The sequence below is a fragment of the Taudactylus pleione genome, unplaced genomic scaffold, assembly GCF_031769625.1.
Source record: "Taudactylus pleione unplaced genomic scaffold, aTauple2 ptg000612l, whole genome shotgun sequence".
In the NCBI taxonomy this organism is placed as follows: domain Eukaryota; kingdom Metazoa; phylum Chordata; class Amphibia; order Anura; family Myobatrachidae; genus Taudactylus; species Taudactylus pleione.
Genome location: NW_028285014.1, coordinates 2,092,585 through 2,109,861, shown reverse-complemented (window position 1 = coordinate 2,109,861; position 17,277 = coordinate 2,092,585). Strand labels below are relative to the sequence as shown.

The window sequence follows — 17,277 nt, the reverse complement described above, 5'->3', positions numbered from 1 at the left end:
TGTAAAGTCTAAGAGCCTTAAAATACTTTCGATGCCAATTATTCTTGTGTTTTATGTTTAGATTACTGAATACTAAAAGAATGTTGTGCAAACAATACTTATTCTTCAAAGGAAGAGATGTACAAGAACACGAGGACATGCACTGAAACTGGAGGGAGGTAGACTTAGAGGAAATTTGAAGAAAAATTACTTCACAGAAAGGGTAGTTGATAAATAGAAAAGCCTCCCATCCGATGTTGTTGAAGCTAAATGGTGAAACAATTTAAACATGCTTGGGATAGGCATAAGAATATCCTTAAGAGAAATGTAAGGAGCAAATAGGATTGAAGTTGCCTAAAGGATACATGAAAAGGAGCAGACTACGTGGGCCAAGTGGTTCTTATCTGCCATCAAATTCTGTTTCTATGTAAAACATTATTTCAACAGTCAATTTCTACATGAACTGAACTTTAGAATTTTAAAACTAATCATAGTGTCTTTATCATTTAAGAATAATTTAATTAATTTAAGTCTAATGTAATTTGATCTTGATTGGAATGTAGATGGGAAAATCGATCAATTCTTAGGTCTTTAACAGTTTCTATGCCCTTTAATTCATTCAATCATTGTGCTTCATATTGCTTAGAAATAAATGGGATCAAGATATCAATGTCTGGGAGAGGAAAGATTGAAAGACTGTGGATGTCCTGAGCATACTTCTCAATGTCGGTCATTTTGAGTGTAAAACATAACCAAAGAGCAAGAAAATATTGTCAGAAGTGGGATTTGAACCAACGCCTCTTTACAGAGACCAGAATTCCCATTAACTGGAAGAGTAGAATCTTGAGTCTGGCCCCTTAGACCGCTCGGCCATCCTGACAAGCACATCCGTATGTCCGAACCTGCTGTCTGTTAGGGTTTATCAATTTACTATTTATATTTTTGATTGTGATTTTTACAAATAAATTGGACTTGTTGAAAAAGGGGTCATTAAATCAAGATCTTAGATTAATGCATTTCCTCTAAAAGCTGTTTCTAAAATAACATTATTTAGGAAAAATGGCTCAAGCTAAAGTGTTATCCTTCAAAATTACTGTTGCCACCCTTTACTAAGGTCTTCATCCTAGCAGAACAGATTAGTTTGTCTTAGAAGTAAATTGTATATCATGTTATATGTAAAGTCTAAGAGCCTTAAAATACTTTCGATGCCAATTATTCTTGTGTTTTATGTTTAGATTACTGAATACTAAAAGAATGTAGTGCAAACAATACTTATTCTTCAAAGGAAGAGATGTACAAGAACACGAGGACATGCACTGAAACTGGAGGGAGGTAGACTTAGAGGAAATTTGAAGAAAAATTACTTCACAGAAAGGGTAGTTGATAAATAGAAAAGCCTCCCATCCAATGTTGTTGAAGCTAAACGGTGAAACAATTTAAACACGCTTTGGATAGGCATAAGAATATCCTTAAGAGAAATGTAAGGAGCAAATATGGATGAAGTTGCCTAAAGGATACATGAAAAGGAGCAGACTACATGGGCCAAGTGGTTCTTATCTGCCATCAAATTCTGTTTCTATGTAATACATTATTTCAATAGCCAATTTCTATATGAACTGAACTTTAGAATTTTAAAACTAATCATAGTGTCTTTATCATTTAAGAATAATTTAATTAATTTAAGTCTAATGTAATTTGATCTTGATTGGAATGCAGATGGGAAAATCGATCAATTCTTAGGTCTTTAAAAGTTTCTATGCCCTTTAATTCATTCAATCATTGTGCTTCATATTGCTGAGAAATAAATGGGATCAAGATATCAATGTCTGGGAGAGGAAAGATTGAAAGACTGTGGATGTCCTGAGCATACTTCTCAATGTCAGTCATTCTGAGTGTAAAACATAACCAAAGAGCAAAAATATATTGTCAGAAATGGGATTTGAACCTACGCCTCTTTACAGAGACCAGAATTCCCATTAACTGGAAGAGTAGAATCTTGAGTCTGGTGTCTTAGACCGCTCGGCCATCCTGACAAGCACATCAGTATATCCAAACCTGCTTCCTGTTAGGGTTTATCATTTTACTATTTATATTTTTGATTGTGATTTTTACAAATAATTTGGACTTGTTGAAAAAGGGGTCATTAAATCAAGATCTTAGATTAATGCATTTCCTCTAAAAGCTGTTTCTAAAATAACATTATTTAGGAAAAATGGCTCAAGCTAAAGTGTTATCCTTCAAAATTACTGTTGCCACCCTTTACTAAGGTCTTCATCCTAGCAGAACAGATTAGTTTGTCTTAGAAGTAAATTGTATATCATGTTATATGTAAAGTCTAAGAGCCTTAAAATACTTTCGATGCCAATTATTCTTGTGTTTTATGTTTAGATTACTGAATACTAAAAGAATGTTGTGCAAAAAATACTTATTCTTCAAAGGAAGAGATGTACAAGAACATGAGGACATGCACTGAAACTGAAGGGAGGTAGACTTAGAGGAAATTTGAAGAAAAATTACTTCACAGAAAGGGTAGTTGATAAATAGAAAAGCCTCCCATCCAATGTTGTTGAAGCTAAACGGTGAAACAATTTAAACATGCTTTGGATAGGCATAAGAATATCCTTAAGAGAAATGTAAGGAGCAAATATGGTTGAAGTTGCCTAAAGGATACATGAAAAGGAGCAGACTACATGGGCCAAGTGGTTCTTATCTGCCATCAAATTCTGTTTCTATGTAATACATTATTTCAATAGCCAATTTCTATATGAACTGAACTTTAGAAATTTAAAACTAATCATAGTGTCTTTATCATTTAAGAATAATTTAATTAATTTAACTCTAATGTAATTTGATCTTGATTGGAATGCAGATGGGAAAATCGATCAATTCTTAGGTCTTTACAAGTTTCTATGCCCTTTAATTCATTCAATCATTGTGCTTCATATTGCTGAGAAATAAATGGGATCAAGATATCAATGTCTGGGAGAGGAAAGATTGAAAGACTGTGGATGTCCTGAGCATACTTCTCAATGTCGGTCATTTTGAGTGTAAAACATAACCAAAGAGTAAGAAAATATTGTCAGAAGTGGGATTTGAACCCACGCCTCTTTACAGAGACTAGAATTCCCATTAACTGGAAGAGTAGAATCTTGAGTCTGGCGCCTTAGACCACTCGGCCATCCTGACAAGCACATCAGTATATCCGAACCTGCATCCTGTTAGGGTTTATCATTTTACTATTTATATTTTTGATTGTGATTTTGACAAATAATTTGGACTTGTTGAAAAAGGGGTCATTAAATCAAGATCTTAGATTTATGCATTTTCTCTAAAAGCTGTTTCTTAAATAACATTATTTAGGAAAAATGGCTCAAGCTAAAGTGTTATCCTTCAAAATTACTGTTGCCACCCTTTACTAAGGTCTTCATCCTAGCAGAACAGATTAGTTTGTCTTAGGAGAAAATTGTATATCATGTTATATGTAAAGTCTAAGAGCCTTAAAATACTTTCGATGCCAATTATTCTTGTGTTTTATGTTTAGATTACTGAATACTAAAAGAATGTTGTGCAAACAATATTTATTCTTCAAAGGAAGAGATGTACAAGAACATGAGGACATGCACTGAAACTGAAGGGAGGTAGACTTAGAGGAAATTTGAAGAAAAATTACTTCACAGAAAGGGTAATTGATAAATAGAAAAGCCTCCCATCCAATGTTGTTGAAGCTAAATGGTGAAACAATTTAAATATGCTTGGGATAGGCATAAGAATATCCTTAAAAGAAATGTAAGGAGCAAATAGGGTTGAAGTTGCCTAAAGGATACATGAAAAGTAGCAGACTACGTGGGCCAAGTGGTTCTTATCTGCCATCAAATTCTGTTTCTATGTAAAACATTATTTCAACCGCCAATTTCTACATGAACTGAACTTTAGAATTTTAAAACTAATCATAGTGTCTTTATCATTTAAGAATAATTTAATTAATTTAAGTCTAATGTAATTTGATCTTGATTGGAATGTAGATGGGAAAATCGATCAATTCTTAGGTCTTTAAAAGTTTCAATGCCCTTTAATTCATTCAATCATTGTGCTTCATATTGCTTAGAAATAAATGGGATCAAGATATCAATGTCTGGGAGAGGAAAGATTGAAAGACTGTGGATGTCCTGAGCATACTTCTCAATGTCAGTCATTTTGAGTGTAAAACATAACCAAAGAGCAAGAAAATATTGTCAGAAGTGGAATTTGAACCCACGCCTCTTTACAGAGACCAGAATTCCCATTAACTGGAAGAGTAGAATCTTGAGTCTGGCCCCTTAGACCGCTCGGCCATCCTGACATGCACATCAGTATGTCCAAACCTGCTTCCTGTTAGGGTTTATCATTTTACTATTTATATTTTTGATTGTGATTTTGACAAATAATTTGGCCTTGTTGAAAATGGGGTCATTAAATCAAGATCTTAGATTAATGCATTTCCTCTAAAAGCTGTTTCTTAAATAACATTAATTAGGAAAAATGGCTCAAGCTAAAGTGTTATCCTTCAAAATTACTGTTGCCACCCTTTACTAAGGTCTTCATCCTAGCAGAACAGATTAGTTTGTCTTAGAAGTAAATTGTATATCATGTTATATGTAAAGTCTAAGAGCCTTAAAATACTTTCGATGCCAATTATTCTTGTGTTTTATGTTTAGATTACTGAATACTAAAAGAATGTAGTGCAAACAATACTTATTCTTCAAAGGAAGAGATGTACAAGAACACGAGGACATGCACTGAAACTGGAGGGAGGTAGACTTAGAGGAAATTTGAAGAAAAATTACTTCACAGAAAGGGTAGTTGATAAATAGAAAAGCCTCCCATCCGATGTTGTTGAAGCTAAATGGTGAAACAATTTAAACATGCTTGGGATAGGCATAAGAATATCCTTAAGAGAAATGTAAGGAGCAAATAGGATTGAAGTTGCCTAAAGGATACATGAAAAGGAGCAGACTACGTGGGCCAAGTGGTTCTTATCTGCCATCAAATTCTGTTTCTATGTAAAACATTATTTCAACAGTCAATTTCTACATGAACTGAACTTTAGAATTTTAAAACTAATCATAGTGTCTTTATCATTTAAGAATAATTTAATTAATTTAAGTCTAATGTAATTTGATCTTGATTGGAATGTAGATGGGAAAATCGATCAATTCTTAGGTCTTTAACAGTTTCTATGCCCTTTAATTCATTCAATCATTGTGCTTCATATTGCTTAGAAATAAATGGGATCAAGATATCAATGTCTGGGAGAGGAAAGATTGAAAGACTGTGGATGTCCTGAGCATACTTCTCAATGTCGGTCATTTTGAGTGTAAAACATAACCAAAGAGCAAGAAAATATTGTCAGAAGTGGGATTTGAACCAACGCCTCTTTACAGAGACCAGAATTCCCATTAACTGGAAGAGTAGAATCTTGAGTCTGGCGCCTTAGACCGCTCGGCCATCCTGACAAGCACATCCGTATGTCCGAACCTGCTGTCTGTTAGGGTTTATCAATTTACTATTTATATTTTTGATTGTGATTTTTACAAATAATTTGGACTTGTTGAAAAAGGGGTCATTAAATCAAGATCTTAGATTAATGCATTTCCTCTAAAAGCTGTTTCTAAAATAACATTATTTAGGAAAAATGGCTCAAGCTAAAGTGTTATCCTTCAAAATTACTGTTGCCACCCTTTACTAAGGTCTTCATCCTAGCAGAACAGATTAGTTTGTCTTAGAAGTAAATTGTATATCATGTTATATGTAAAGTCTAAGAGCCTTAAAATACTTTCGATGCCAATTATTCTTGTGTTTTATGTTTAGATTACTGAATACTAAAAGAATGTAGTGCAAACAATACTTATTCTTCAAAGGAAGAGATGTACAAGAACACGAGGACATGCACTGAAACTGGAGGGAGGTAGACTTAGAGGAAATTTGAAGAAAATTTACTTCACAGAAAGGGTAGTTGATAAATAGAAAAGCCTCCCATCCGATGTTGTTGAAGCTAAATGGTGAAACAATTTAAACATGCTTGGGAAAGGCATAAGAATATCCTTAAGAGAAATGTAAGGAGCAAATAGGATTGAAGTTGCCTAAAGGATACATGAAAAGGAGCAGACTACGTGGGCCAAGTGGTTCTTATCTGCCATCAAATTCTGTTTCTATGTAAAACATTATTTCAACAGTCAATTTCTACATGAACTGAACTTTAGAATTTTAAAACTAATCATAGTGTCTTTATCATTTAAGAATAATTTAATTAATTTAAGTCTAATGTAATTTGATCTTGATTGGAATGTAGATGGGAAAATCGATCAATTCTTAGGTCTTTAACAGTTTCTATGCCCTTTAATTCATTCAATCATTGTGCTTCATATTGCTTAGAAATAAATGGGATCAAGATATCAATGTCTGGGAGAGGAAAGATTGAAAGACTGTGGATGTCCTGAGCATACTTCTCAATGTCGGTCATTTTGAGTGTAAAACATAACCAAAGAGCAAGAAAATATTGTCAGAAGTGGGATTTGAACCAACGCCTCTTTACAGAGACCAGAATTCCCATTAACTGGAAGAGTAGAATCTTGAGTCTGGCGCCTTAGACCGCTCGGCCATCCTGACAAGCACATCCGTATGTCCGAACCTGCTGTCTGTTAGGGTTTATCAATTTACTATTTATATTTTTGATTGTGATTTTTACAAATAATTTGGACTTGTTGAAAAAGGGGTCATTAAATCAAGATCTTAGATTAATGCATTTCCTCTAAAAGCTGTTTCTAAAATAACATTATATAGGAAAAATGGCTCAAGCTAAAGTGTTATCCTTCAAAATTACTGTTGCCACCCTTTACTAAGGTCTTCATCCTAGCAGAACAGATTAGTTTGTCTTAGAAGTAAATTGTATATCATGTTATATGTAAAGTCTAAGAGCCTTAAAATACTTTCGATGCCAAATATTCTTGTGTTTTATGATTAGATTACTGAATACTAAAAGAATGTAGTGCAAACAATACTTATTCTTCAAAGGAAGAGATGTACAAGAACAAGAGGACATGCACTGAAACTGGAGGGAGGTAGACTTAGAGGAAATTTGAAGAAAAATTACTTCACAGAAAGGGTAGTTGATAAATAGAAAAGCCTCCCATCCAATGTTGTTGAAGCTAAACGGTGAAACAATTTAAACACGCTTCGGATAGGCATAAGAATATCCTTAAGAGAAATGTAAGGAGCAAATATGGATGAAGTTGCCTAAAGGATACATGAAAAGGAGCAGACTACATGGGCCAAGTGGTTCTTATCTGCCATCAAATTCTGTTTCTATGTAATACATTATTTCAATAGCCAATTTCTATATGAACTGAACTTTAGAATTTTAAAACTAATCATAGTGTCTTTATCATTTAAGAATAATTTAATTAATTTAACTCTAATGTAATTTGATCTTGATTGGAATGCAGATGGGAAAATCGATCAATTCTTAGGTCTTTAAAAGTTTCTATGCCCTTTAATTCATTCAATCATTGTGCTTCATATTGCTGAGAAATAAATGGGATCAAGATATCAATGTCTGGGAGAGGAAAGATTGAAAGACTGTGGATGTCCTGAGCATAATTCTCAATGTCAGTCATTTTGAGTGTAAAACATAACCAAAGAGTAAGAAAATATTGTCAGAAGTGGGATTTGAACCCATGCCTCTTTACAGAGACCAGAATTCCCATTAACTGGAAGAGTAGAATCTTGAGTCTGGTGTCTTAGACCGCTCGGCCATCCTGACATGCACATCAGTATGTCCAAACCTGCTTCCTGTTAGGGTTTATCATTTTACTATTTATATTTTTGATTGTGATTTTGACAAATAATTTGGCCTTGTTGAAAATGGGGTCATTAAATCAAGATCTTAGATTAATGCATTTCCTCTAAAAGCTGTTTCTTAAATAACATTAATTAGGAAAAATGGCTCAAGCTAAAGTGTTATCCTTCAAAATTACTGTTGCCACCCTTTACTAAGGTCTTCATCCTAGCAGAACAGATTAGTTTGTCATAGAAGTAAATTGTATATCACGTTATATGTAAAGTCTAAGAGCCTTAAAATACTTTCAATGCCAATTATTCTTGTGTTTTATGTTTAGATTACTGAATACTAAAAGAATGTTGTGCAAACAATACTAATTCTTCAAAGGAAGAGATGTACAAGAACACGAGGACATGCACTGAAACTGGAGGGAGGTAGACTTAGAGGAAATTTGATGAAAAATTACTTCACAGAAAGGGTAGTTGATAAATAGAAAAGCCTCCCATCCGATGTTGTTGAAGCTAAACGGTGAAACAATTTAAACACGCTTCGGATAGGCATAAGAATATCCTTAAGAGAAATGTAAGGAGCAAATAGGGTTGAAGTTGCCTAAAGGATACATGAAAAGGAGCAGACTACATGGGCCAAGTGGTTCTTATCTGCCATCAAATTCTGTTTCTATGTAATACATTATTTCAATAGCCAATTTCTATATGAACTGAACTTTAGAATTTTAAAACTAATCATAGTGTCTTTATCATTTAAGAATAATTTAATTAATTTAACTCTAATGTAATTTGATCTTGATTGGAATGCAGATGGGAAAATCGATCAATTCTTAGGTCTTTAAAAGTTTCTATGCCCTTTAATTCATTCAATCATTGTGCTTCATATTGCTGAGAAATAAATGGGATCAAGATATCAATGTCTGGGAGAGGAAAGATTGAAAGACTGTGGATGTCCTGAGCATACTTCTCAATGTCAGTCATTTTGAGTGTAAAACATAACCAAAGAGCAAGAAAATATTGTCAGAAGTGGAATTTGAACCCACGCCTCTTTACAGAGACCAGAATTCCCATTAACTGGAAGAGTAGAATCTTGAGTCTGGCCCCTTAGACCGCTCGGCCATCCTGACATGCACATCAGTATGTCCAAACCTGCTTCCTGTTAGGGTTTATCATTTTACTATTTATATTTTTGATTGTGATTTTGACAAATAATTTGGCCTTGTTGAAAATGGGGTCATTAAATCAAGATCTTAGATTAATGCATTTCCTCTAAAAGCTGTTTCTTAAATAACATTAATTAGGAAAAATGGCTCAAGCTAAAGTGTTATCCTTCAAAATTACTGTTGCCACCCTTTACTAAGGTCTTCATCCTAGCAGAACAGATTAGTTTGTCTTAGAAGTAAATTGTATATCACTTTATATGTAAAGTCTAAGAGCCTTAAAATACTTTCGATGCCAATTATTCTTGTGTTTTATGTTTAGATTACTGAATACTAAAAGAATGTTGTGCAAACAATACTTATTCTTCAAAGGAAGAGATGTACAAGAACACGAGGACATGCACTGAAACTGGAGGGAGGTAGACTTAGAGGAAATTTGAAGAAAAATTACTTCACAGAAAGGGTAGTTGATAAATAGAAAAGCCTCCCATCCGATGTTGTTGAAGCTAAATGGTGAAACAATTTAAACATGCTTGGGATAGGCATAAGAATATCCTTAAGAGAAATGTAAGGAGCAAATAGGATTGAAGTTGCCTAAAGGATACATGAAAAGGAGCAGACTACGTGGGCCAAGTGGTTCTTATCTGCCATCAAATTCTGTTTCTATGTAAAACATTATTTCAACAGTCAATTTCTACATGAACTGAACTTTAGAATTTTAAAACTAATCATAGTGTCTTTATCATTTAAGAATAATTTAATTAATTTAAGTCTAATGTAATTTGATCTTGATTGGAATGTAGATGGGAAAATCGATCAATTCTTAGGTCTTTAACAGTTTCTATGCCCTTTAATTCATTCAATCATTGTGCTTCATATTGCTTAGAAATAAATGGGATCAAGATATCAATGTCTGGGAGAGGAAAGATTGAAAGACTGTGGATGTCCTGAGCATACTTCTCAATGTCGGTCATTTTGAGTGTAAAACATAACCAAAGAGCAAGAAAATATTGTCAGAAGTGGGATTTGAACCAACGCCTCTTTACAGAGACCAGAATTCCCATTAACTGGAAGAGTAGAATCTTGAGTCTGGCCCCTTAGACCGCTCGGCCATCCTGACAAGCACATCCGTATGTCCGAACCTGCTGTCTGTTAGGGTTTATCAATTTACTATTTATATTTTTGATTGTGATTTTTACAAATAATTTGGACTTGTTGAAAAAGGGGTCATTAAATCAAGATCTTAGATTAATGCATTTCCTCTAAAAGCTGTTTCTAAAATAACATTATTTAGGAAAAATGGCTCAAGCTAAAGTGTTATCCTTCAAAATTACTGTTGCCACCCTTTACTAAGGTCTTCATCCTAGCAGAACAGATTAGTTTGTCTTAGAAGTAAATTGTATATCATGTTATATGTAAAGTCTAAGAGCCTTAAAATACTTTCGATGCCAAATATTCTTGTGTTTTATGTTTAGATTACTGAATACTAAAAGAATGTAGTGCAAACAATACTTATTCTTCAAAGGAAGAGATGTACAAGAACACGAGGACATGCACTGAAACTGGAGGGAGGTAGACTTAGAGGAAATTTGAAGAAAAATTACTTCACAGAAAGGGTAGTTGATAAATAGAAAAGCCTCCCATCCAATGTTGTTGAAGCTAAACGGTGAAACAATTTAAACACGCTTCGGATAGGCATAAGAATATCCTTAAGAGAAATGTAAGGAGCAAATATGGATGAAGTTGCCTAAAGGATACATGAAAAGGAGCAGACTACATGGGCCAAGTGGTTCTTATCTGCCATCAAATTCTGTTTCTATGTAATACATTATTTCAATAGCCAATTTCTATATGAACTGAACTTTAGAATTTTAAAACTAATCATAGTGTCTTTATCATTTAAGAATAATTTAATTAATTTAACTCTAATGTAATTTGATCTTGATTGGAATGCAGATGGGAAAATCGATCAATTCTTAGGTCTTTAAAAGTTTCTATGCCCTTTAATTCATTCAATCATTGTGCTTCATATTGCTGAGAAATAAATGGGATCAAGATATCAATGTCTGGGAGAGGAAAGATTGAAAGACTGTGGATGTCCTGAGCATAATTCTCAATGTCGGTCATTTTGAGTGTAAAACATAACCAAAGAGTAAGAAAATATTGTCAGAAGTGGGATTTGAACCCATGCCTCTTTACAGAGACCAGAATTCCCATTAACTGGAAGAGTAGAATCTTGAGTCTGGTGTCTTAGACCGCTCGGCCATCCTGACATGCACATCAGTATGTCCAAACCTGCTTCCTGTTAGGGTTTATCATTTTACTATTTATATTTTTGATTGTGATTTTGACAAATAATTTGGCCTTGTTGAAAATGGGGTCATTAAATCAAGATCTTAGATTAATGCATTTCCTCTAAAAGCTGTTTCTTAAATAACATTAATTAGGAAAAATGGCTCAAGCTAAAGTGTTATCCTTCAAAATTACTGTTGCCACCCTTTACTAAGGTCTTCATCCTAGCAGAACAGATTAGTTTGTCATAGAAGTAAATTGTATATCACGTTATATGTAAAGTCTAAGAGCCTTAAAATACTTTCAATGCCAATTATTCTTGTGTTTTATGTTTAGATTACTGAATACTAAAAGAATGTTGTGCAAACAATACTAATTCTTCAAAGGAAGAGATGTACAAGAACATGAGGACATGCACTGAAACTGGAGGGAGGTAGACTTAGAGGAAATTTGATGAAAAATTACTTCACAGAAAGGGTAGTTGATAAATAGAAAAGCCTCCCATCCGATGTTGTTGAAGCTAAACGGTGAAACAATTTAAACACGCTTCGGATAGGCATAAGAATATCCTTAAGAGAAATGTAAGGAGCAAATAGGGTTGAAGTTGCCTAAAGGATACATGAAAAGGAGCAGACTACATGGGCCAAGTGGTTCTTATCTGCCATCAAATTCTGTTTCTATGTAATACATTATTTCAATAGCCAATTTCTATATGAACTGAACTTTAGAATTTTAAAACTAATCATAGTGTCTTTATCATTTAAGAATAATTTAATTAATTTAACTCTAATGTAATTTGATCTTGATTGGAATGCAGATGGGAAAATCGATCAATTCTTAGGTCTTTAAAAGTTTCTATGCCCTTTAATTCATTCAATCATTGTGCTTCATATTGCTGAGAAATAAATGGGATCAAGATATCAATGTCTGGGAGAGGAAAGATTGAAAGACTGTGGATGTCCTGAGCATACTTCTCAATGTTGGTCATTTTGAGTGTAAAACATAACCAAAGAGTAAGAAAATATTGTCAGAAGTGGGATTTGAACCCACGCCTCTTTACAGAGACCAGAATTCCCATTAACTGGAAGAGTAGAATCTTGAGTCTGGCGCCTTAGACCACTCGGCCATCCTGACAAGCACATCAGTATATCCGAACCTGCTTCCTGTTAGGGTTTATCATTTTACTATTTATATTTTTGATTTTGATTTTGACAAATAATTTGGCCTTGTTGAAAAAGGGGTCATTAAATCAAGATCTTAGATTTATGCATTTCCTCTAAAAGCTGTTTCTTAAATAACATTATTTAGGAAAAATGGCTCAAGCTAAAGTGTTATCCTTCAAAATTACTGTTGCCACCCTTTACTAAGGTCTTCATCCTAGCAGAACAGATTAGTTTGTCTTAGGAGAAAATTGTATATCATGTTATATGTAAAGTCTAAGAGCCTTAAAATACTTTCGATGCCAATTATTCTTGTGTTTTATGTTTAGATTACTGAATACTAAAAGAATGTTGTGCAAACAATATTTATTCTTCAAAGGAAGAGATGTACAAGAACATGAGGACATGCACTGAAACTGAAGGGAGGTAGACTTAGAGGAAATTTGAAGAAAAATTACTTCACAGAAAGGGTAATTGATAAATAGAAAAGCCTCCCATCCGATGTTGTTGAAGCTAAATGGTGAAACAATTTAAATACACTTGGGATAGGCATAAGAATATCCTTAAAAGAAATGTAAGGAGCAAATAGGGTTGAAGTTGCCTAAAGGATACATGAAAAGTAGCAGACTACGTGGGCCAAGTGGTTCTTATCTGCCATCAAATTCTGTTTCTATGTAAAACATTATTTCAACTGCCATTTCTACATGAACTGAACTTTAGAATTTTAAAACTAATCATAGTGTCTTTATCATTTAAGAATAATTTAATTAATTTAAGTCAAATGTAATTTGATCTTGATTGGAATGTAGATGGGAAAATCGATCAATTCTTAGGTCTTTAAAAGTTTCTATGCCCTTTAACTCATTCAATCATTGTGCTTCATATTGCTTAGAAATAAATGGGATCAAGATATCAATGTCTAGGAGAGGAAAGATTGAAAGACTGTGGATGTCCTGAGCATACTTCTCAATGTCAGTCATTTTGAGTGTAAAACATAACCAAAGAGCAAAAATATATTGTCAGAAGTGGGATTTGAACCTACGCCTCTTTACAGAGACCAGAATTCCCATTAACTGGAAGAGTAAAATCTTGAGTCTGGTGTCTTAGACCGCTCGGCCATCCTGACAAGCACATCAGTATATCCAAACCTGCTTCCTGTTAGGGTTTATCATTTTACTATTTATATTTTTGATTGTGATTTTGACAAATAATTTGGCCTTGTTGAAAAAGGGGTCATTAAATCAAGATCTTAGATTAATGCATTTCCTCTAAAAGCTGTTTTTAAAATAACATTATTTAGGAAAAATGGCTCAAGCTAAAGTGTTATCCTTCAAAATTACTGCTGCCACCCTTTACTAAGGTCTTCATCCTAGCAGAACAGATTAGTTTGTCTTAGAAGTAAATTGTATATCATGTTATATGTAAAGTCTAAGAGCCTTAAAATACTTTCGATGCCAATTATTCTTGTGTTTTATGTTTAGATTACTGAATACTAAAAGAATGTTGTGCAAACAATACTTATTCTTCAAAGGAAGAGATGTACAAGAACACGAGGACATGCACTGAAACTGGAGGGAGGTAGACTTAGAGGAAATTTGAAGAAAAATTACTTCACAGAAAGGGTAGTTGATAAATAGAAAAGCCTCCCATCCAATGTTGTTGAAGCTAAACGGTGAAACAATTTAAACACGCTTCGGATAGGCATAAGAATATCCTTAAGAGAAATGTAAGGAGCAAATAGGGTTGAAGTTGCCTAAAGGATACATGAAAAGGAGCAGACTACATGGGCCAAGTGGTTCTTATCTGCCATAAAATTCTGTTTCTATGTAATACATTATTTCAATAGCCAATTTCTATATGAACTGAACTTTAGAATTTTAAAACTAATCATAGTGTCTTTATCATTTAAGAATAATTTAATTAATTTAACTCTAATGTAATTTGATCTTGATTGGAATGCAGATGGGAAAATCGATCAATTCTTAGGTCTTTAAAAGTTTCTATGCCCTTTAATTCATTCAATCATTGTGCTTCATATTGCTGAGAAATAAATGGGATCAAGATATCAATGTCTGGGAGAGGAAAGATTGAAAGACTGTGGATGTCCTGAGCATACTTCTCAATGTTGGTCATTTTGAGTGTAAAACATAACCAAAGAGTAAGAAAATATTGTCAGAAGTGGGATTTGAACCCACGCCTCTTTACAGAGACCAGAATTCCCATTAACTGGAAGAGTAGAATCTTGAGTCTGGCGCCTTAGACCACTCGGCCATCCTGACAAGCACATCAGTATATCCGAACCTGCTTCCTGTTAGGGTTTATCATTTTACTATTTATATTTTTGATTGTGATTTTGACAAATAATTTGGACTTGTTGAAAAAGGGGTCATTAAATCAAGATCTTAGATTTATGCATTTCCTCTAAAAGCTGTTTCTTAAATAACATTATTTAGGAAAAATGGCTCAAGCTAAAGTGTTATCCTTCAAAATTACTGTTGCCACCCTTTACTAAGGTCTTCATCCTAGCAGAACAGATTAGTTTGTCTTAGGAGAAAATTGTATATCATGTTATATGTAAAGTCTAAGAGCCTTAAAATACTTTCGATGCCAATTATTCTTGTGTTTTATGTTTAGATTACTGAATACTAAAAGAATGTTGTGCAAACAATATTTATTCTTCAAAGGAAGAGATGTACAAGAACATGAGGACATGCACTGAAACTGAAGGGAGGTAGACTTAGAGGAAATTTGAAGAAAAATTACTTCACAGAAAGGGTAATTGATAAATAGAAAAGCCTCCCATCCAATGTTGTTGAAGCTAAATGATGAAACAATTTAAATACACTTGGGATAGGCATAAGAATATCTTTAAAAGAAATGTAAGGAGCAAATAGGGTTGAAGTTGCCTAAAGGATACATGAAAAGTAGCAGACTACGTGGGCCAAGTGGTTCTTATCTGCCATCAAATTCTGTTTCTATGTAAAACATTATTTCAACCGCCATTTCTACATGAACTGAACTTTAGAATTTTAAAACTAATCATAGTGTCTTTATCATTTAAGAATAATTTAATTAATTTAAGTCAAATGTAATTTGATCTTGATTGGAATGTAGATGGGAAAATCGATCAATTCTTAGGTCTTTAAAAGTTTCTATGCCCTTTAATTCATTCAATCATTGTGCTTCATATTGCTTAGAAATAAATGGGATCAAGATATCAATGTCTAGGAGAGGAAAGATTGAAAGACTGTGGATGTCCTGAGCATACTTCTCAATGTCAGTCATTTTGAGTGTAAAACATAACCAAAGAGCAAAAATATATTGTCAGAAGTGGGATTTGAACCCACGCCTCTTTAAAGAGACCAGAATTCCCATTAACTGGAAGAGTAAAATCTTGAATCTGGTGTCTTAGACCGCTCTGCCATCCTGACAAGCACATCAGTATGTCCAAACCTGCTTCCTGTTAGGGTTTATCATTTTACTATTTATATTTTTGATTGTGATTTTGACAAATAATTTGGCCTTGTTGAAAAAGGGGTCATTAAATCAAGATCTTAGATTAATGCATTTCCTCTAAAAGCTGTTTCTTAAATAACATTATTTAGGAAAAATGGCTCAAGCTAAAGTGTTATCCTTCAAAATTACTGTTGCCACCCTTTACTAAGGTCTTCATCCTAGCAGAACCGATTAGTTTGTCTTAGAAGTAAATTGTATATCACGTTATATGTAAAGTCTAAGACCCTTAAAATACTTTCGATGCCAATTATTCTTGTGTTTTATGTTTAGATTACTGAATACTAAAAGAATGTTGTGCAAACAATACTTATTCTTCAAAGGAAGAGATGTACAAGAACACGAGGACATGCACTGAAACTGGAGGGAGGTAGACTTAGAGGAAATTTGAAGAAAAATTACTTCACAGAAAGGGTAGTTGATAAATAGAAAAGCCTCCCATCCAATGTTGTTGAAGCTAAACGGTGAAACAATTTAAACACGCTTCGGATAGGCATAAGAATATCCTTAAGAGAAATGTAAGGAGCAAATAGGGTTGAAGTTGCCTAAAGGATACATGAAAAGGAGCAGACTACATGGGCCAAGTGGTTCTTATCTGCCATCAAATTCTGTTTCTATGTAATACATTATTTCAATAGCCAATTTCTATATGAACTGAACTTTAGAATTTTAAAACTAATCATAGTGTCTTTATCATTTAAGAATAATTTAATTAATTTAACTCTAATGTAATTTGATCTTGATTGGAATGCAGATGGGAAAATCGATCAATTCTTAGGTCTTTAAAAGTTTCTATGCCCTTTAATTCATTCAATCATTGTGCTTCATATTGCTGAGAAATAAATGGGATCAAGATATCAATGTCTGGGAGAGGAAAGATTGAAAGACTGTGGATGTCCTGAGCATACTTCTCAATGTTGGTCATTTTGAGTGTAAAACATAACCAAAGAGTAAGAAAATATTGTCAGAAGTGGGATTTGAACCCACGCCTCTTTACAGAGACCAGAATTCCCATTAACTGGAAGAGTAGAATCTTGAGTCTGGCGCCTTAGACCACTCGGCCATCCTGACAAGCACATCAGTATATCCGAACCTGCTTCCTGTTAGGGTTTATCATTTTACTATTTATATTTTTGATTTTGATTTTGACAAATAATTTGGCCTTGTTGAAAAAGGGGTCATTAAATCAAGATCTTAGATTTATGCATTTCCTCTAAAAGCTGTTTCTTAAATAACATTATTTAGGAAAAATGGCTCAAGCTAAAGTGTTATCCTTCAAAATTACTGTTGCCACCCTTTACTAAGGTCTTCATCCTAGCAGAACAGATTAGTTTGTCTTAGGAGAAAAT

At 33.7% G+C, this 17,277-nt stretch overlaps 4 non-coding genes across 4 annotated transcripts; all 4 read right to left on the bottom strand.

Annotated features, from left to right (window-relative positions):
• Positions 1 to 3,056: 3,056 nt before the first annotated feature.
• Positions 3,057 to 3,165, bottom strand: TRNAL-CAA (transfer RNA leucine (anticodon CAA)). The gene is made up of 2 exons: positions 3,128 to 3,165; positions 3,057 to 3,102 (listed from the first exon to the last, which is right to left on the bottom strand). It is a non-coding gene; the product is annotated as a tRNA-Leu (tRNA).
• A 9,115-nt stretch (positions 3,166 to 12,280) lies between these two features.
• On the bottom strand, positions 12,281 to 12,389 carry TRNAL-CAA (transfer RNA leucine (anticodon CAA)). Its single transcript has 2 exons — positions 12,352 to 12,389; positions 12,281 to 12,326 (listed from the first exon to the last, which is right to left on the bottom strand). It is a non-coding gene; the product is annotated as a tRNA-Leu (tRNA).
• Positions 12,390 to 14,585: 2,196 nt separating this feature from the next.
• On the bottom strand, positions 14,586 to 14,694 carry TRNAL-CAA (transfer RNA leucine (anticodon CAA)). The gene is made up of 2 exons: positions 14,657 to 14,694; positions 14,586 to 14,631 (listed from the first exon to the last, which is right to left on the bottom strand). It is a non-coding gene; the product is annotated as a tRNA-Leu (tRNA).
• A 2,196-nt stretch (positions 14,695 to 16,890) lies between these two features.
• TRNAL-CAA (transfer RNA leucine (anticodon CAA)) lies at positions 16,891 to 16,999 on the bottom strand. Its single transcript has 2 exons — positions 16,962 to 16,999; positions 16,891 to 16,936 (listed from the first exon to the last, which is right to left on the bottom strand). It is a non-coding gene; the product is annotated as a tRNA-Leu (tRNA).
• Positions 17,000 to 17,277: the final 278 nt, after the last annotated feature.